The sequence below is a fragment of the Pseudopipra pipra genome, chromosome 2, assembly GCF_036250125.1.
Source record: "Pseudopipra pipra isolate bDixPip1 chromosome 2, bDixPip1.hap1, whole genome shotgun sequence".
Lineage (NCBI taxonomy): Eukaryota > Metazoa > Chordata > Aves > Passeriformes > Pipridae > Pseudopipra > Pseudopipra pipra.
In genome coordinates, this window is record NC_087550.1 from 10,945,528 (window position 1) to 10,967,632 (window position 22,105).

General features: G+C 37.9%; 1 long non-coding RNA gene across 1 annotated transcript; it reads left to right on the forward strand.

Annotated features, from left to right (window-relative positions):
- The first annotated feature begins 6,502 nt into the window (after positions 1-6,502).
- LOC135406569 (uncharacterized) lies at positions 6,503-21,760 on the forward strand. The gene is made up of 3 exons (XR_010426344.1): positions 6,503-7,251; positions 20,783-20,989; positions 21,300-21,760. It is a non-coding gene; the product is annotated as an uncharacterized LOC135406569 (long non-coding RNA).
- Positions 21,761-22,105: the final 345 nt, after the last annotated feature.

A 22,105-nucleotide genomic window follows, 5' to 3' on the forward strand; every position in this document is an offset into this window, starting at 1 on the left:
TTCTTTGTTCACTGAGCATATGATGCATATTTTCTTTCTCTTTAGGTAGTTTCAGTTCTCTGACTGCAGGCTTCTACAAAATGTTTTCATTTCAACTGTAATGACTCCATCCAAACATTGAGATCTGCTCAGAGTTTATCTCCTTGTCAAGATTTTGAGTAACCTTTCATGCTATCTTACATCAACTCATTCCAATAGTATTTTGCAGAGATTTCTTTAGGCTTTATCTCTCTTTTCCTTTTCCTATTCCATAAACCTTGATATTTACTATCCAGGGTCATCATTTTAGGTTCATCTGTTTTCATTCTATTCTTTATGATAGTGCCTTCTTTTATTAATTAATTAATTGCTTAATAATATTGTTAATATTAGTTAAGATATATAAGCACTCTTTTTCTGAGATCTTGATTTCTAATACCATTTCTGTTTGACCTCAGATTATGTTTTCATAAACTCTCTAATTCAATGGGACTTCAGCTGCATTTCAGATCTGTTGAAAAATTTTTGCAAATTTCTTACTCAAGTTTCTTACTCTCCTGGTATTCTCAGATGAAATTCTTCACTTTCTAAAACAATTCTTTTAGAGAGCAGTGTTTTCAAATTTTTATAGGCTAAACTGCTAATTTGTTCTGACTTCTTTAATCCACCTCTAAACTGCTCAACAACTTTTGAGTATCTGCAAGGTTACATTAAATGAAAAAAGTTTTCTTTAGTGTCTCTCTACCTGATTTCATGAGCAGAGAAAGCTCTTACATAAATTTCTTCCAGTTGCCTGTTGTACTTTCTAGATTTCAGAGATCCATGTTCCCTTCATGCCTCATCTTTCTCTTTTGTTCTGTTTTTAGATTTGTTCTTCTGCTCCTTTCTTATACCAGGTGTATCCTGGCAGGGTCTGGAGGGACAGAGGGTCATCACTGACAACTGCTTGGTGCCTGGTAATACAGGAAGCAGGTAACTGTGATGAGGCCCCAGACCAGCAGGCAGAGCTGCCTAGACCTTTTTTCTTTTTCCCTGAGAGTGAACTTCCCAAGGAAGATCAAAAGATTTTTATGTTAAAGAAAATTCATGGGGTTTTAGATGGTAAACCAAGCTGGTTTAACTTTTTAAAGAAAGAAAGCCAGACAAGCCAGGTTAGGCAGAAAAGGAGACTAAAGGTTTGTAAATGACTTTTTCCCCAGCTTCAGTGTCTTTGCAAAAAGATGTGTGTTTCCAGGCTGGATTTTAGCCAACTTTGAATTGTAGCAAATCCTGCAGAGGTCCCTAGGGGAGATCAAATAATTGTAGGATTTTGCACCCTGTCCTCTCCATATTTTATAAATTTCAGCATCATTCTTCTTGTCCCTGCATTTGCCCTGTTCTTTCAGCCCTGGTAGAAGGCTCAGTGGTTTCTCTCTACCAGAAAGGCCACTTGAACCAGCTGTTCTTTCTGTCTCAAAAAGCAGTATGCACAAATTTAGAACAGGCAAAACAGAGAGACAACTATTGCAATACTTAACACACAGGTGACAAAAAGGTTGCAAAAGATTGTGTCTGTCACGTTGCTAAAATCTATCAGTGACAGCAGCAGCCCTCTCAAACCAGACTTCCCAGTCTCCCAAGGCCAATTATCAGTATCATTATTAACCATGATATGCTGGAAGTGTTCATAGTAGTTGAAAGTATGGATTTGTTCGGTAACCGTGTAGTTTGACTGCTGAGGTAAAGGAAAATCTTTCCTGTTGATTTCCTTTCTCATTTTCTGAAAAGTAAAGGCAGTGTTCTGTTACAAAAAAGAAAAAAAAAAAAAAAGTAAAAACCCAGACTATTTATGCCTCTTTCATAGGTCATTGAATTAAACAGAGTGGGATCCAATAGGGTGAATTTTTGATTGGTCCAACCCACCATGCCCCTGCACACAGACAGTGCTGACCAAAGTGGAAAGGGCAGGAACATACCCAGGGGAAAGCTTTGAACCATCCCTTTCACCAGCAGCATGGGCTTGTGGAAACATATCCAGGTTTGGAGACGTGAAGCACACTGACTCCAGCCTTAGGGATAACTCTTCCCAAAGTGTATGAAGTATGTGTGCTCCTGGGCAGGTGATCCTTGTCTCCTCTCCCTGAATGTCAGCAAGTTCCAGACTAGAAACAATCCAGTTGCTCTATCATAGCATCTTCTTAAACAAAATATTAATGCAGATGTGTAACTTCTGCAATGAGGGGAACTGCAGGTAGTACTGCAGGGTGTAGGTAGAGGAGTTCATACATCTGTCTAAATATCACAGAATCATAAAATGGCCTGGGTTGGAAGGGACCTTAAGAGTTCACCTTGTTCCAACACCCCTGCCATGGGCAGGGACACCTTCCACTATCCCAGGGTGCTCAGAGCCCCATCCAACCTGGCCTTGAACACTGCCAGGGATGGGTCAGCCACAGCTTCTCTGGGTAAGCTGTTCCAGTGCCTCACCACCCTCACAGTAAAGAACTTCTTCCTTATACCTAATACAAATATACTCTCAGTTTAAAGCCATTCCCCCTTGTCTCATCACTGTATGCTCCTGTAAAAAGCATGCTTCCCAAAATTCTCTGCTTTCCAGAAGCAGGTTTCTTTCACTGAGAGTTCTAGTTTGCTGCTTCCCCTTGATGTCTTTTGAAAAATGAGATTAAATTTCCAAACCCCTTTGGTGTTTTAGAAAATTTTACTCAGGATTTTTTTTTTGTTTGTTTATTTTACAGCATTTTTTTGCCTCCCATTCTTCCTCATTTTATTTTTTTTTCTGTTGGTTTCATTGTTGGGTTTTGAGTGGGGTTTTTTTGTTTGGTTTGGTTTTTTGTTTGTGTGTTTTTGTTTGTGTTTGTTTGTTTGGGTTTTGTTGGTTTTTTTAACTAACATTTTACTGATTTTTAAAGCAAAAAAAGAAAAGAGGAAAACTCTACAAGCAGGAACTTGTGACTATTGCTGTATGTTAATATTGATGCTAATTTACAGTGCTTTTATTTTAAGGACATTGTGTTTTTCTTCAGGATAAAAGTTCTTAAAAGGTGAAAAAATAGAAAGTAGTATAAAATTAAATAGGTAATGGGAGAAAGTTTCTCTTGTGCTCTGTGGGTAACTGCTGCATTTTGTGGTACATCATGTACTGCATAAATATTTTGTTTTCTCAGGTACAGGTGCTTTTTTAACAGCTGTATTCTGATGATGTTTTGATAAATATTTTAATTAGATAAATTTAATTAGGACTTCAGGAAAAAAAATAAAAACCAACCAAAAAATTCTTTGGAAATGCTGTGCTTGTGTCCTTAAACGTGTTGATCAACATCTGTGATGGAGAATCTGTACCTTCCCTCTGACACTCCTCCAGGGGGTTCCTGTGCAAAACTGATTAAATTGAACAGAGATAAGACACTTCTAAATAGTCAATAGAAACTGCTCCTGCGGAGGCAGAAAAGGTCATGGAGAACATTCTTTTGTGTGTGAGATACTTAGGATGTGTTTTTAACGGGGTTTAAAGTAGCCAGTTCCAATGGATTGTGCATGTGCCAGAGTGGTCACGTTAAAACCATGGGCCAGATGGATTATTGGAGTCCTGCAGAGCAGCAGTTCAGGGGGTCTTACCTGACCTAGCTGAAGGTGTCATTGCAAGCATCTTGGTGGTTTAAGGGAGTTGATCCTCTCTTCACTGCAAGCGCTAATTTATGCCAAGATCTCAAAAATAAATCAGTTTTTTAATAAAAGCCCTGCCTTTTCATGTCTGTATAAAAGGTTTCAGGTATATACCATAATTTGAGCAAGAGGGCAGATTCTCAAAAGAATTTGGGGGCAAGTTAGGCATTTAACTATGGATTTTTAAATTTCAGGAGGATATGGAATTGGAAACAGAGATGACTTGATTTTCCAAAATGAGAGCTGTGGGTCATTTATCACTTGTCAAAATTCATGCAGCCAGCTGAGAGCTGATTGATCTGTGAAAACCTGGTTCTGACTGCTGCTACCCCCCACTGCAGGAGATACCTGCCTCCAGGCTGAATGGCCAGTTGCAACGTGACTCTACAAACCAATCCAGGTAAGTACAAGCCATTTGCTGTAAACTTTTGAGACTGTCCTCTGCTCAAAATAAAAATAAAAGTTAAAATGAGGTAAGCCGTTCAAAGGAGCAGTGTTTGAAACTGGAGCTGATAATTTACATGTCTTTTAGCACTCCTGTCCAATTTCTCTTGAACATTTCTTTCTTTCTTCCAAATTATTGCCCTTTCTGGAGCATGCTAAAGATTAATATGTCAATTATTGGGGATATATTCCAATGGGAAAAATGCCTTCTGCTTAATATGTGGCATAGAAAACCCTGTGCTTGCTGCCTGATACCACAACACACACAGTAAACAATTAAAAAATGTCCCATTGTATGACTGTTTCCTCTCTTCTCTGAGCAGAGTTATTTTTAAAACTATGTATTGATTTCCTTCTTTTCACTTTAAAACTCCCTGGAAACGACCTGCTCTGTCCTGCAAGGACCCCTGTTTGTAAATGGTGGCTCAGCCTCACAGGTGAGTAAAAGTCTTCTATTGATCCCTGAAGGACCACTGATGAGATCCTCAGGGACCAGGGGCCAGGACAGGAAGCACTGCTGTAATAAGCACCCTTCGAGGGAAATACTGTGTGAAATAAAAGAGACAACCTGCAAAATGTCCTTAAATTTATACCTCCATCAAGATTTCAGATAAAGCACACAAGTGTCCTGGACTTAGTCACAATTTTGTCATTCAATAATACATTTTTGTCATTCGGTGATTCAGTTCAATCCCAAATAATTTGTGATACTGTTGTAGGAAACCAGAAGAATAGAGAGCCACAATCACCTTAGAATAATTCCTATGGAATCCTGGGTTTAGTTTTAAAAAAATTATTGTAATTACTCCATTGAAAAGATCTCATTGTGGGAAGAGGTCCAGAAGCATCTGGGTTCCCAGCTTGAGTGTATTCTCATTTTAAAATAAAAAGTCATTAGGTGCTTCTTCCCCCTCTAATTCCTGGTAAACCTCTTGGTATATTGTCAAAAAAAACCCAGAGATGGAGCTTGTCATGGGGGACTAATGCATTTTTCACCAGGGCTGCTGCAGAACCAGCATTAGAGCCACATATATTTGTATGAATACTTTTTTGTCCACCCCAATAGACAAATCAGAGCTGCATATCAAAGACTTAAAGTAAATTTCATGAGGAAAGACACACAAAGGAGATCAAATTTCAGACATATATTCCACAAGTGTTAAATTTACTAAACATGAAGATTTTTTTATACAATGTGAAGAAAATGTACAAGCATTGCTATCTAAAATGAGTTGTTGTAAGGGCAAAAGTGCTTTCTTGCAAAGTTGGATGTTTATTTATAAATGGACTGAGGATATCTGCCATTGTGGCTCCTTTTCCTGAGTTTTGCCAGTTGTTCTGTGATGCATATTGGTGACAAAGATGTCTGCTTTGGAAATAAGGAACTATAGATTTATATTTTTTTTACATTTTCACAACACTAGGTGTATGATTTCACATAGATTAAAAGTAATTTCCCAAGATGTTTCTCGTAAAATGGAATGATAGAATTATTGCACGAAATGTTTCCTTCCAGAAGCTTTGAAAAAACCTCAGATTTTTCATTTACAGTTATTCTTGTGTACATCCATCAACTGCATTTACGTTCCAGACTGGATTGAAAATCAATGCAAACATTTCCAAAACAGTCTGTTCAGTATGGTAATTGGCTCTTGCCATGGCAAGGTGCAATACTGTTAAAAACCCTGAAGATTTTTCATGGATTCTAGTACTTTACCACAGTATAACCATTTTAGATGCCACTGTTAAGTTTGTGACCTCGAAAGAAGGATGACATGTAAAGGTTAACCAAGATCAATAGAGGGGAGAATGGACAGAATCCAGAGAAATGTCACTTCTTTTTTTATGATTGTCAGAGAATGCTTGAAGCAATCTTAACAAACATAGCATTTTCTGGGAAATATTTTTTTTTTTTTTACATGTTGATTGGAGTAAGAACATTTTAGTTCTAGTTATGAGTTTAAATGTGTTTAGACTGTTGTAATTTCTGTTCCTGGGTGTCCTAACTTACAGGTGCCTAAGTATATAACTAAACTTGTTTTTTCAGTGTTTTCACCTTTCATGTGAGTGGAAACCAGCATATCTCATCACAGTCTGAAAGTCTCATGTGAAGTGATATGGCTCCAAATCCACAGAACCAGAGAATGGTTGAGGTTGGATGGGACCTGTGAAGGTCATCTGGTCCAACCCATCCTGCTCAAGCAGAGCCACCTCAGACCAGCTGCCCAGCAGTGTCCAGGCAGCTTTTCAAAATCTCCAACTCACTGTCCGTGGAGAAGGGGTTAGGAAACAACAAGGAGAGAGAAACTGTTTTATTCCTTTGTATAATGGTCTGCCAGAAAATTTACACGTTGCTCTTTCTGTAACTCTGCTAGATGGCAGCAAGAGAGCAGGAAGCTGATGGCCATATGTCTGTTAAAAAGGAAATGTAATTGCATAATCTTTCAAATGCTCAGACACACAGATTGTGGTGGTAAAGTATGTGAGTGCATAGTGAGAAAACAAGTGGCTAAATGGGACATTTTTAAGGAAAGTATCTTTTAAGTCTACTGAAGTTGACTGCAGCAGTTTTGGTGATACATGTCCTGAGCCTAACAGGAACAGTAAAATGAAGCAGAATCCCCCTTCAAAAATCTTTCTTCATTCTCTTGAATGATACTAACAGCAGTAGCATTAGGGACATCTTCATATATTTAGGCAGAGCCTGGATGCTTTCTGGAATGGATTATGTTCAGAGGTGACTGCATGGTTGCCTGTGTATCTTCCTCTGACTAGTGGAGTTGTTCTTCCAGGAAAAATCATTATGGGAAGTGCAGGAGGATTCAGGGTGGAAGGGAAATCTGGAGATCACCTGTTCAAAACCTTGCTAATTTTCTCCTGTGCAGTAGTCTTCCTACTGTAACCGTGTTTTGCCTTCCAGTTGTCCCTTTACCAGTAAGGCTGATTGAAGAAGTCATTGGGCTCAGATATTCCCCCCGTGCAGCTGCACTGGAGACCAAATGCTGCAGTGGGGAATGAGGAGTAAAACAGTAAAAACCTTTAGAAAAGAGTAATTGTTTTTGGTGATGTGTAACAGATCTTTTCTGTTCAGAGCAGAGTGAAAAGCAAACTCTAGAGCAACGCCTGTTGCAAAATACTGAGCTGCCTGCAAAGACATAATATTTTGTAAGTACAAACCATTTAACTTCCAGCATTTTCAATGGTTAAATTGTGATATGATCCACTTTGTAGGTGTCTACTTTGCTTGTTTGTTTTTTAAGGAGTCCTCTTATTTTTGGTGGAACACTTTTCCACGTCAAAGTCATTAGTTTTGTCCTGTCATTAGAATACCACAGCTATGTTTGTTTTGTTTGTTTGTGGCTTGTCGAATTCTGAGATAGATATTATCTGGGTTAGCTTCTTGGATTTAAAAAGTATCATGCCAGTGGGTAGCATGCTTGAGGATAATAGCAAATGAATGGTCCTGAAGAATTTGGTTTGATCTAGTTCAAAAAATACCTCATTGATTTGAAAGATGTAACACTCATAGGTGGCAGACAGCTCTGGGATAGGTAAACATATATGAGTGAATATGGTTCTAAAGAAGCATATGTGTGAGTTCTGAGAGATCTGCTCTAAAATTTTTCTAAAATCATGTTATTTCTAAATCTGCAGTTGATCAAACTTCAATCTATATTTTTAATATATCTTGAGCGTGTGTAATTTAAAAAGGAAACTATTAAAAAAAAAAAAAGTTTAGGAAATTTGAGGCAAACTGAGAAAAAAACATAAAAGAGTTTTGGTACCAACATGTAGAAAAAAATAAGGTATCTATTTTTTCTCTCCCACACAAAATTAAAATAAAAAATGATGAAAACACCTCTAAAGCAATTACATATTTTGGGCATCTTATTGTAAAAATGTAAAAGAATATTACCATTGAGATGACAAATGGTTTCAGGTATTATAACTGTGAAGAAAGGAAAAATTAAGCCTGTAATCTTTATGAAAGAGAAGATTAAGAGGAGCCATTATGTAGGTGTTCACTGTTCTGGGGAAAGTGCAGTGGATGCAGATGCAACAAAACTGCTGGAGAAATGTGAGTTTTAAATGTGTTATTTTCTTAAGAAAATTACTGATATATGAAGCACAAAATATTTGGAAGTTTTGGAACCTCGAATATGTAAAATGCAGTTTGGTATATGGGAAGAAAAACTGTATATGTGGTGTCCATAAGTTAACATGGGCTCCTGAGTTACACTGAACTGTTTGAGATATGAACCTGTCTCCCTGGCCTTTCACGTTGTGCTTCCAGCCCAGATCCTTGAATAACACTGTCATGATTTCTTCTTCTTTCATATTTAGAAGCGGGTCTGAATCCACAACGGTGCAGACACATGACCTGCACGATTCTTTGATCTCTTTCAAACCAACTGAACAGTAGGATGCTCTAAAGAGTGATGTCCAAAATTTCTGGGTAAGGGTTGGCCACTGTTTGACTCAACAGAGGTCAGTTACTTACTGAAGAATTCATGATACAGGTCTTGGAGTCCTAAATTCAGTCTCCCAACATCAAAGTAATTGGACATGATAATGCCAACATTGCACATCACAATAACATTTCAAGTCCTATGAACTGTGGAAATGTCACCTGCTGTCTGACTCCCATCCAGGATCAAACGGTCCACTCCACTGAGAAGAAAAATAGCAGCTTCTTACAACCTCTCAGATGAAGCCAACATCCTAGACTTGAGCCAAGCTGGATGTCACGGATTTGCTTTGGGCTTAGCAGGACTTAGGGTTCATCGTTTGCTTTTAGTAAATGGAGGGCAGCTCTCCATTCTTGGAGTCAGCTTGGATCTCTCCCTTGGTTTTGGTATTACCCACAGTAACATAATGTCCTGAGCAATGAAGATGACAAGACAGAGAGACTGTCACTATAACAAAGTCTGTTTTCCTTTCTCTAGCAGGAATGATTAAAACAAATTAAACTATGAGTGCTTCCATTATGGAGACCATGTAAGGATTGTTTTTCTGTTTTGTTCTTGGCAACATTTCTTAGAGCTACAGGAACTGGTGAGATATTTTGAACTTCGACATCAACAATATGCAAATTTAATCTTCTCTGCTTATCCTTTGCAGTGTAGGAAAATGTTATTGTTTCCAAGCTAACCCAGGCACTGGCTCATATTTATTAGCAGATGAGGAACAGCTAATTGAGACCACCCCAGAACAAGGCTGAGCTCCGCTGGTTGGCAAAAATGCACATATAGGATCCCTGGCCATATTAAGAAGGAAGAATTGAAGAGTAGCTTTTCTTGAATAGCAGCTTTTGGTACTATCTAGGATAGATGTATACAGTGTCATGTTTCACAGAAAGAAAAGTATAAAAAAAGTCAATCTGACAATCTTTTGGCCAACTGACACACTGCATTTAGCTGGATGCAGAAAAATTAAAAAAACCCCAAACAAGTGCTAAATGGGACACTTTCTACTATGGAAATTAATTGAAGTTTACTTTGCAGAAGTGGGTATTGTGTATAAATAAAAGTAACAAATTCCTGAACAACGACATGAGTATTCTTAAAAGCAGAAGTATATGGATTCAGGTATCTAGAACTGACAGAATCTATAGATCTAGATGTCATTTCTAATAACTGAAGGGAAATAAAGCAGTGATGCAAGCATTCTCCTTTTCAATCATGGGGAAAATGCTCTTTGGCTTAAAGTTGAGTGACATTAAATTAGAAAGTATTGCCTTATACTTTTTATACTTACATATATCTTTTTCTGCATGTGTACATGATCACTTCTACTGAGGTCTGATCTTACTGAGATTGATGACTGAAGAAAAATCATTCCTGTTTTGTGTTAATATTATAAGAGATGTTTACATGATGTTTACAGAAAAGGTAATGGAAAAGGTAATGGATTATCAAGTCTATTTTTAAAAATCCAGTGACAGAAGGGGTAGCAAAAGAGAAGGAATTATGTGAGGAAATAAACTTCAGGCATTTAAAAATATATGTGAGAGAATAGTTTACTTACTGATTTCAGACAGAAAGCAGAATTCTGGGATCTCATACGCAGACTTTAAAAAAATATTGCCTAATCATATAATCATAATCATAATTTTAATAATATTGTTTATTATTAGAATACAACTGAACATTTTGAAGCTTTTTCCCCACAGCCTGGTAGTATTTAAATATGATAAGACATTCTGCTCCTATAGCCAAAACTGAAGTTCCACAAAACATGTGTGTTACAGCTTAACCATAATAGCTGTACCACAGGATAAACTCATACCAAAACCATGAATTGGTGACAACAGAATTATGAAACCTGGTTTCACAGTCTTATCTACCCTCAGTCTCCTTCTGTCCACCTTGTTTCATCCTCTGATCTTGAGCAGATGTGAAGTAGTCCCCCAGCTCACAAGTACAAAGCAGAATGATAAAGAGAACAGTCTTTAAAATATGTCTATATATGCAGATTTTTACTATGAACTGTTCAAAACATACGGGGAAAAAAATCATCGAGGCTGCCCACATTCTGGAGCAAGGGAATAGCAGGAGGAAGAAAGAGCAAAAGAGAGGAGTTTTTATGGAATTACCATGGCCCCCATTCCCCCTCCCTGGCTCTGCTTGGGTTGGGAGAGGTAAAGGAGTGGGAATGAAGGAGTGAAGTTGAGCTTGGGCAAGGGCGTGAAGGTGTCACTTTAATTTTTTGTCTTTGTTTCTCACTACCCAACCCCATTTTCATTGACAATAATGTAAATTAATATCCCCCAAGTCAAATCTGTTTTGTCCATAATGGAGCCTGATAAGTGATCTCTCTGTTTATCTTGCCCCATGAGCTTTTCTCTTCTATTTTCTTCAACTGTCCTGTTGAGAAGAGTGAATGAGAGCTGCTGGGTAAGATTCTGGCACTTAGGTGAGGTCATTCCACCTTAATACTACTTATTGTGGGAAGATTTTGGGGGTGTGAAAAAAAAATATAGGTAGACCACAATATTATTATTAAGAAAAATGTTCAATATAATAATATTTTTCTTAAGAATAAGGAAATTTTATCCTATAGAAAAGCCGCCTATTAAAAAATCCTTCTAAATAACGTACATTTCCAGTCTCCTACTAAGGCAGAATACATCTTAAAGATCTTTGGTACACTTTTCACTGAGCAATTACTGGTTGTTCCAGGCCCCAAATACCAACAGAATTAAATGGAATAGATGCTCAATAAGAGTCACTAAATTCAGATGGAACAGGTGAATTTATATACGTGAATTATCTTGCTTAAAAAGTGTAGCACATTTTAAAACATTTTGCCTGCCTGATGTTTCCCTTACTTGCAATGAGAGATATATGTGAGCTTTTCAACCAGAGCTGCTGTATAAGAACAGTAATAAAAGACTGTGCACACAAAAATAGAAATGGGGGAATTCTGATCACTTGTGAGCTTCTGTGTTTAGTACTGGTATGGTTTACCCAAGGGGAAAAGAAAGAGACATCTAATATGGGGTAAAAAACCCCTTTTAGTTCAGTGAAGATTATCTCAGTATTTTGCAGTTTCTCTGTTACATTTCTTACTAGAATGAATGTCTTTAGTATGAAGGTGTTCCAGAGTTAAAATGTAGAATCCAGTTCCACTGAGTTACTGTTACCAGTATCTCATTAAGTGTGCATGTGTAAATTTTACTTGCAATCTAAAATGACAGTCTGGAAAGTGGAAAACTGAACTGGTTTAATCTTTATGCATATACTTAGTAACAAATTTGCACCATTTATTTGGAAAGAAAAGGTTAATGAGAGAGTTGTTTTGAGTCAGTAACCTATTAGCCACAAAGAAGATGCCCAATGTTATATTTCTCTGAAATTTCCTAGCTGAAGACATAAAAAACTTTCAATTTCTGAAAACTAGGCAGCTAAGCTGAAACTAGTACTGGCTCAAAATATTTACAGTTAAAGTGATTAACCAGTGGAGCAGAATATAAAAATATGTGATACTTTATCTTTGACACAGAGCCTCTAAATTGAGAGTGGGTGTCCCTCTGAAAACCCAAGTGTCACTCAGCCACGAGCTGAACTTGGCTCAGGAATGGCTGAATTCACTGTCCTTGCTTCTGTTGCAGATGATATCGAACCACATTCCACAAATGGTTCCTTCTGCTTTAAACATCTGTCAGTGTCTGTGTGTCTGCCTTGCCCAGGTGTGAAGAGATGAAATAATACTGTGTGGTCAAGAAAGGAAATGCTCTTAGATAGATGGCTATCAAAAAAAATAATGTTAAATAAAATAACTTGTGGGAAGGCAGCAAACTCAGAGACCACTCGAAGTTTTAAAGACATGTAAGAAAAGAACGATTGAGTTACTAATATGATTTAATATGTAATTTTTTTTGCAAGGTTGAATTGTATTTATAAAATTTACTTAAATTGTCTCAAAGTCCTCCAAATAAATTTGGACAATTATCTATCAGGAAAAAAAGGATCAGAAGTGTTATATTCCAGAAAGTTAATCTACTTGCATCCATTTAATCATTACAATTGTTGTGCTTTGTAGTGTGCATAGAATAATATGAAGCGATTTTGCACTAGTTTTTGGTAACTCCAGGAATGCTCTGTTTTAGTAGTCTCAAATTCATGAAGAGGTGTGTATGATTCGTGCTTCATTATAATCATCCCTTGAATAATCAGATGATAGTCCTTAGAAGAAATGAAACACCAGGCTAGATGTACTGTTCTTGTGTTTGCTATGACAAAATCATATGTTTCTATGGCAACAGGGTTAATCTATACTGTTTCAGTTGGATGAACCCTGACAAATTTTGCTACCTAAAGTAATCTCCACTGTGACATTAGATTGCATAAAATAAATTGTCTGAGTCTAGTCTTTTTCACTATTTAACCAAGATGTATTAAAGAATTTGAGTAAGGTACCACAGCAGTCCCTATTCAGCACTAAAATGCGGTGCACAAAACCTCCCTTCTTTAAATCGTATTTTCTTGGCTACTGAAGTAACTAAGTCATACCAATCTGACTTTCTACTTTTTTGTCTGATTCCCTGCAATGAATACATTCTGAAATTTAGCCTCTCTAAAAATTAAAAATTTAATTGAACTGCTTTGCCTCACAGCCTTGTGAAATTTCTGCTCCTGTGGATACCCAGATCCATCAGAGGCTTCAAGCCATCCTTGCCTAGTGTGTCAGCAATGCAGATGAACTGCGGTTTCACCTTTTAGGAATGCATGGTTTTGAATAAAATTAAGGCACTCACAGATTTTTATGTGTACAAGAAAAGGAGGGGGGAAAAAATGTCCTTTTTAGTGCAAGGAAATGTAGAGCTCAGTTAAGGAATGACAGTGTATCGTGTGTCTGCTCCTTCTGTTCTTTGGCCTTAGGCTGTGGCTTCTTGAGGAGTCAGGTATTCATTCCCCTGTGGCATTTCCCTGGCAGCAGAAACCTTTTTTCCTGTGAAGTTTCCTTCTTCAGATGAACTTGCAATTAGTAAAGATATCTTTGCTCCTGTAGGTATTTTTCTTTCCAGACCTGCTCTTGGTCTTCTTCCTCAAAACATGACTTAGAAGTTAAAAAGGAACTTAGATGTCTCTCAAGTTTCTTTGTCAAATGACCCTGAATGACTGTCATCGGTTCATTACATTTTCCTTGTAGGTGCTTTGTTACTTCACTTTAATTCTTCAGATCTGGGAGTGTAAATCTACAGTCATGACCAGTTTTGCTCGTAACTTGTGCCACTTGCTTGAAGAATCATGAAAATTTAGGGACAGGCATCATATTTCTTTCCATCTCTACTGGATTCCAGCTCACTATGAAGGAAAAGGACAGCAGACAGGGTAAAAAAAGTGATTTTCAAAGTGATGCTGTAATGCAAATGCTGGCAAAATCATAACTGAACTTCAGACATGTTATATGGAGAAAGGGGCCTTGAAATAGATAATATTCCCTGATACAAGCAACAGAAATACTTAGACCTTGTTTTAAACCTGCAGTTCAGTCAGCATACTCCAGATGGCACACAGTGATGATAAAATTATTCATGTGCTACTTTGAGGGATGGAATATGCAAACAGAAGGAGCTTGTTAACACAGAGCCCCGTGGAAGCTGCCTTCAGGACTGACAGTCATCTGTACATCCAGAGAGCAAACAAAACTTCCAGCTCTTTAAAAGATAGGGGGGAAAAAACAAACAAACAAACAAAACCACCTGTGTTAATCTCAATGATAATGCAGATACACAAATGTTTGAAGAATTGTCACCCTTTATATGCTAATAGATATTGAATGACAGATGTTTTCCAAGCAGAGAGATGATTAATTTGGCCCTAAGTTACAAAGAAATTCAAGATACATGAATATTTAAGGGAGATTATTACTTGAACGTAATTAGAAGGGATATACCAGTAACTTCTTATATTAAAGATACTTTGCTCAACCTTTTTCTTATTCTGAGTAAAAACTTTCCTTGTGATTAGTTCTAATTAAAATGAGTGCTGCAAACTGCAAAGGGCAACCATATCTGAACATTTGTGTGCTTAGATTTCAAGAATAATTCTGTGAGACATTAGTACATGCCTACATATATGATACAAGAAAGAAGGCAATTCACTGACTTAATTTAAGCAACAGGCCAAAAGCCATATTACACAAAATTTTTACAAACTAATATTGCAGAAGCTTATCAGGTTTTCGAATTGTGGCTTAAAACCTGTATTTCAAGTGAAATGCCAAATTTTACAGGATGTGAGTGCTAGTCCTGACTTTGTGCTGAATGAGGACTGTGTTTTTTGAAGATTTACAGAAAGAACAAAACAAAATTTCTGGAACTTCTGATGTTAATGCAATTTCTAACAAAAATCCAGCTATGTTGCAGAAACAGCTTGCAAACTGGCCCTTCTCACTTTGCTGCCCAAAAGGCTCTCTTGAGACCTCACGAGAACAGTTTTCCTGAAGCACTGGTCCCATCTAAGGATAGGCAAATGGTGAAGCAGTTGTCTGAAAGCAACAGAAAATGGCACTAGTAGAGCAGCTTTCCCTACAACAACCCTCTGAAGCATATTTAAAATAGTTTATTCTGTAGTCTAGGTGGCTTTAGATAAATGCCACAGCAATGCTCTCTGTAAATGCACAAATCTAGGTAAGTACCGTATTGTGCGAGAGGGCAAGGTTTACTTTTTGTAGTTCCACACATTGATTCTGATGAACATTTCATGCAAAAGGAGTTTCTGTAGTAGAACATTTCAGAATTCATGAATAGTAATTGAGCCCTTTAGTTGTGCACTAAACTTAAATCCATTATTCTCCATTTAAAGCAGACACATCATGTTGCTCTACAGAACACTGCTCTGTCAATTCAGTGCTTTTTTCAGTGAGCTGGGCTGGAATATTAAGCACTCTTTGCTCTCAGTATTCTTGCTGTGCTTGGCACATTTGGATTCCTTTTGAAATAGGCAAATAGCAATTCTGCTGTTCATAATGAATAGCCTATATGTGTATATGCACCTTGCCTTTGAAAGGGAGAGCATATATTATTTGCCACATCTTGAATCTTTGGCAACTGGTTTGCTTCATTTCCTCTCTCTCTCTCTCTCTCTCTCTCTCTCATAAGCAGCGAGACGTAAAATGTAATAAAAGTCCCTGACAGATTTTTGTCTTCTATACCAAAAAAACCAGTCTGCTTTGGTATTCAAAATGTATATATACATATATTTTTTTTTCCTGTCATGAACAAACTAAAGAAATACATGTAAAAACAAAGAAAGATTAAAGTTTCTAAAAGTCCCCTCCCATGCTGAATATTTTTCAATCATTTGCTAGCATGCAGCTATTACTGTGCCTAGGTTGTAGTGTGCTGATGCAGCCATATGTCTGTTCATACCATGCTAGTGGAGATACAATTCAACCTCTCCCCATACAATTTTTTTTTGTTGCTAAAGTTCTATGAATGCACAGCATAAACCCTGCTGGTATGTCCCAGTAAGTGTGTGCACTGGAAGGATTTTATGTTCATCATAAGCAATGAATCATGCAGTTTTGCTTAAATGAATTATCTCGTTTGAGAACCGTGTGGTAAGGTGAGTTTTGTAAAAGCATGCCAAAATTGAAAGTTTCCAGCCTCCCAATTTTTTTCCCTGTTAGCTGTGGTCCTGTTACCTTTAGATCCACATTGATAAGGTTTGCCTGCACAGAAGCTTGGGGGAAGAGGAGTTGATAAGAGCATCTGAAGAAAAATTATCTGTGTCTTTTGCTTAACAGATCTGTACAGCTTCCCGTGTCTAGGAGAAGTCATACAAGGAAATGTCTCATTTTCATCCTTAGTGTTGGCGTAACCCTAAAATAATTTGATTCTATGGAAAAATTATGATGGTACTTATACAGCAGGACACACAGCACGTGGTGTTTCTCTCTTCTATACCAGCAAAGTTGAAATACAGTTGCGTGGGACAGCCCTCTGTTTCTGAGCCACTCTGTGTATGGAGCTGAGTCTACAGCCTACTGCTCCTGCCTGCATTGCCTGATGGTGTTTTCATCTGGGCATCAGGTAGATGTTAAGGTAAAAGTGATCAGCAAAAAGCTGAAGCTGCCAACGTTACGATGATGGATTAAAACTAAGGCCGCTTAAAACGGGTGTCACGATTCTTTGCCAGCAGTTACCTGGTTAGATGGAAAAGTGAGGGTTTCTTCAGCACAGCACGTTGCAGCACCCATTTATATCTCTCTTGCCAGTCAGTGATGGCACTGAATAATCTCCATGTTTTACCTGGTGTGGTAACACCTGTGCAAAGGGAATCCCCAGTTTCCAGACAGTTAGCAGGAAAAAGCAGCTTGAGAAGACTTACAACCATATTTCAGTCTCCTAAACTCAGAAGATGTCAATGAAATTCTTTAAGATTACCAATTACAACTGTCCTGTTTGAACTGAAGGATGTGTGAGGAATGGTGATGCTATTTCAGAAAATTTTTTAAAATGCAAAGCATCGTCTTGCCTCACAACCAGTTTTTCAAGAAAATAAGAAGGTAACACTGGAATTTAAAGATTGTAATTTGAATTTAATATTAATGCTCGGATGCTTGGATTGCAAAGCTAATTGACCCAGGGCTTCATGTAGTGTACAAAGTAAATGCTCACCCCGAAAAGCCAATTTTTTTTTATTTTATTTTTTTGTCAGGAAATGGAGACATTCTGCTATGGGCTAGGGTTTGTTCCTTGCAGAGGTCAAACCAGTGTCTGTTTGAAAAATTCATGATCCAGGAAAGGTAATTTTTAATGAATATTTATGAAAGATGTCCTTTCTTATCAGAGCTGTGCAAGTTTTCAGAAGCTTGCCACTAAGTCTGACTTCTGATTTTTAGCAAATAACTTGCGAGTTCCTTCTGAGCAAATATTCAGGTTACATTTTTGTCTAGCTTTTTCTGTTTTTTTTCTGGGATGTATCTTTTTGCATAGTAAGGCATATCACTGTGAAGCACGTGTAATGCATCATATACAGGTTGGGTTTCTTTTCTATAGGAGGCTAATGTTTTGAGAAGGTTAATGTTTTAAATTAATTATATTTCAGTGTTAATCACTTAAAAAAATCATCATGAAAATAAACACGACCTGATGGGTTTACATAATTCGTTTTTCTAATAAAATGTGTAGCTAGAATTGCCAAAGATCAATAACTGGAAGGCTTTGCTAGACTAGTTTGCTTTTCTGGAGTCTCAAATCTTACCTGCAAAGCCTCAGGGTATTGCTGAACAACAGGTGAAAAGAATATTCCTTTGGGGTTTAACACTATAGCAGCACCTAGAAAAAGAAGCTGAGGTTGGTGTCTGGTCTTGTGTTTGTAGTGGTTGTTCAGCACAGTGTGTCTGAAGAGCTTGTTGTGCACTCGGCAGAATAAAACGAGTCTGGAGCCAGAAGGGCTCCGAGGTGCAGGGACTTGCCAAAACCACGTGGCAGGCAAAGGCTGAAGCATCATCATGACCAACTTCCAGACTAAGTTTTGTATTCCACGGGCAATGTTGTTTTAAATGAGTCCATGCCAAATATCTCAAGAAAAAATATTGCGCCTAATTCTAGATAGAGTCATAACGGATGAAGAAAGTACTGGATTCTGATTTCTTCTAACAGTTGTACAATTTACAATTGCTGTGAAGAATTTCACTCACTTTCCGCTCTGGTTTTTTTACACCTTTTGTTTGTTGAAAGGACTTCACATTTTCATGCTACTTAATTTCTCCTACGTGAGAGGTTTAGCTAATATTCCTTATCGTCCTCATCTAAAAACATTACTTATTATTTCATTGTATATTATAATATCATCATATACAGTACTTTAAATCACGCCTTTTTAAAGGATACAGTTTGATCATAGTGATGCATCTTTTGTATAATGCCACCTTGTTTGATGCCTGTGCACACAGTGACCATCCTGGGGCCAACATCAGAGATGTTTAAGGTACTTTCAGCAAGGAAGGACTCTGACAATGCCTCAGCAGCCTGAATTTCTGCTATGCTGCTTAAGAGTTTCCTTCCATTTCTGGCCCCCTGGGCTGGTTCCCTCTGGAATTGCTTTCAGAGCTAATCCCAAGTGGATGGGAATTATTCACAACTTAATTTAATATAGGAGTACAATTCTCAGCTGGTAGATAAGCAGGCTTAGAGGCTGTATATTGTCTTAGGGTTCTTTTTAATACTCTAGATGGTAAATATAAATTTTGTAGACAATATCAAAAGTAATATTACCTTTCAATGGAATCCTGGTGAAGAACAATCACCTCATGATAAAGTCTTGAGTTTCTTTGGTTCTTTTTGAAGATTTTAATAACTATGATGTGTATCAAATAGTATTTAACTGAAAAAAAGGAAATGTCTATTATATAGGAGAAATATAATATCATGTGATTGTACAAAAGCATAGTTGAGTGTATTTTACATTTTATGTGGAATAAGGAAAAAAGACCCCACAACCAACACCCAAATGAGTAAAAATTACAGGTAAATTTTTATAAATATCTAAACAAAGTAATTTTAATAACCTGCATGTTACCCAAGAATCCACAAGTTCCAATGTGTCACTGAAGTTAAATCACAAAATACTTTCTAAAACTGTCATTGTTATGCTTGTTTGTGTATACCTAATAAGTAGAGAAGAAAGAATCCTGAAGAACAGCTGGGTGTGGAAACTAGAGAAGGCAGAGAGTCACATAGCTGTTTTGACTATCTGTCCTTGTTTTAGGTAACAATTTCTAATGGATTTGATGAAAAATGTGATAGAGAGTCTGGTGTAAATCTAGCTATTATACCTCAGAAGTCTCTTTGAAAATATTAAGGATCTGAATCTACAAAATTAAACCAGAGTTAAGGTCTTCTATTGCTTAGAGTTCAACCTGTCTGATACTGTCTGTGCCATTTCCCCTCCACCTCTTTGATTACGTATTTTTCCTCTCACATCAATGAATTCATTGTGAAGAGTAGTTCTGTGACCATCTGAATGACGGTTTCTCTTGTGCCTTTACTGCTCATGTCTAATTTATCTCTGAGAAGATCAAGTAGGAGTGGTGGTTAACCCGACTGCAACCTCCCAAACCAGATGGCTTTGATGAAGGAAATCATGAAGTATTATTTGGTTGTATTGTTCTTTTCCCCAAGAACTCTGCTGTAGTTCCTAAATAGTGGGACAAGTTCTCCCAGTGCAAAATAAAACATCTTTTAGAAATAACAGTAAGTGCATAATGAGACATGCAAGTGGCTGCCAGCCAACAGTACCTTTTCCTACCTCTTGTTCAGTCCTACATCCACGTTCCGTTGTTCCCTCTTGTGATGTTTGGAACTATGTGTCAATTCTATTTTTTTTTTTTGCATAGAAAACAAATAGTAATATACAGACAACTCATAATGATACCTTGTTTCTTCTGATAAGTGAATGCACTTAAGCCTCATCTTTAATTGATAGCTTAACTGATTAGTCCTACTTAAGAAGTCATTCCTGCCAGTTTGAAATATATGTACTAGGCAGTATACATGAAATATATGTTCTTACTTCAACACTACCTACTATTGTCCTTCACTCCCCTGCTGAACTGATTCCTTTATATTTTGGTTGCTCAACTTATTTTGGCTGGACTCTAGATACCATTCAAAAAGCTGACTGAAATGCATCTTCTCCTCAGGTCAAAGGCTTTTAAGAGGCTGGAAGTTTTCATCTAAAAAATAAATAAATGTAAAAGCTTTGGTAAGCTGAGTCTGTCTGGTTGGCAGGTTCTGGCTAAGTAAAGTAACAGAAGAACCAACTTTTTTGTTATCCTTTTCTTATTTCTTCTCTAACATCTAGAGATGAAGGTGAAAAGTCCTTTTTCTTACAGTTCAACACTATACAGAGGAGTTATGGTAGTAGACTTCATAGAATGGCTTTGAGTTAGACAGGACATTAAAAATCATCTAGTTCCAACCCCCTACTGTGGTCAGGGACACCTCCCACTAGACCAGGTTATTCACAGCCCCATCAGGCCTGGCCTTGAACTCTTCCAGCGGTGGGACAGCCACAATTTCTCTGGCAACCTGTTCCGGTGCCTCACCATCCTCCACCCTCACAGTAAACAATTCTTCGTAACATCTAACCTAAACCTCTTCTCTTTCACTTTAAAGCCATTCCCCCTTATCCTGTTGCAACAGGCCCTGCTAAAAAGTCTCTTCCCATCTTTCTTGCAGGTCCCCTTCAGGAACCAGAAGGCTGCTGTAAGGTCTTGCTGGAGCCTTCTCTTCTCCAGGCTGAGCACCCCCCAAATCTCAGCCTGTCTTCATAGGAGAGGTGCTCCAGCCCTCTGACACCATCTTCATGGCCCTCCTCTGGACTTGCTCCAGCAAGTCCATATCCATCTTTTGTTGGAGGCCCCAGAGCTGGATGCAGTTCTCCAGGTGAGGTGTCACCAGAGCAGAGCAGAGGGGCAGAATCCCCTCCCTCCCCTGCTGCCCACACTGCTTTGGGTGCAGCCCAGGACAGGGGGGTTCTGGGGTCCCAGTGCACACGGCTGGGTCATGTCCAGCCTCTCATACACCAGCACCTCCAAGTCCTTCTCCTCAGGGCTGCTCTCAATCCAGCTCCACCCAGCCTGTATTTGTGCTTGGGATTGCCCCGACCCTCAATAGCGACCTGAATTTTTTTCGTTTACTTGTAGATTTGATAAAAGAGAAACAGAAAGAGTAACCACATTTTTTTTTCTTTTAGTAGGACCTGTAAGTCACTCTGCCAGAAGCCAGGAGAAGGTTTAAATACCCTCCTTGTCCTTTTGTGTTGTGGGATCTCTGAGAGCAGACACATGCAAACTGGCAGTGCAGGACAGTCTGCTCTCAGGAGGAGTGATGGCATATGAAAGGTCAGTATGTGCTTAGGGTCATGCTTTGTCACTGTATACAGGAGTGTGCAAGGTGTTGCAAATCTTTGAGGGGAGGTGGGAAAATCAGCAATTTGTGAAACCAGTGTCAAAACTGAATTGACCATAAGATTGTGATTAACTATCTTTAATGGTTATTTTAGACTGCAGATTTTTTTCCTGAACAGAAATTGTTGTTTGTTAGCTATAATTTTGTAACCCTTCTTTTAAAACAGATGTTCCTTAAAGAAATCTTATTAGGAAAAGCTTTTTATGCTCATTTTGGCCTCATCCTTGAATTGCCATCTGGGTTTTAACTTACATATATCAGTTGTCAAGCTCTGCTCCTGATACAGTGAAATAATTAAGGATTTGCTTAATGGATTCCCTGAAGTAAGACTTTAAGATTTGCTACATGTTTGCTTTAAAATAAGATCTTACAAAAGAACAACTCATTAAAACCTCTGGAAATTAGTAACCACATTTAATAAAATCATTGTCTGCTTATCCTTGGACAAAAGTGTTAAAGAAGGTCCAGCCTGAACTAAAGTGGCCCTTAGTTTTCCAGGGGCTCTTTTGTTTTTCTTTTCTTTTTCTCTTTTCTGTATTCTTTTGAAAAGGATAAACGGGCCAAGTCACAACCCCAAGTATCCATTGATGT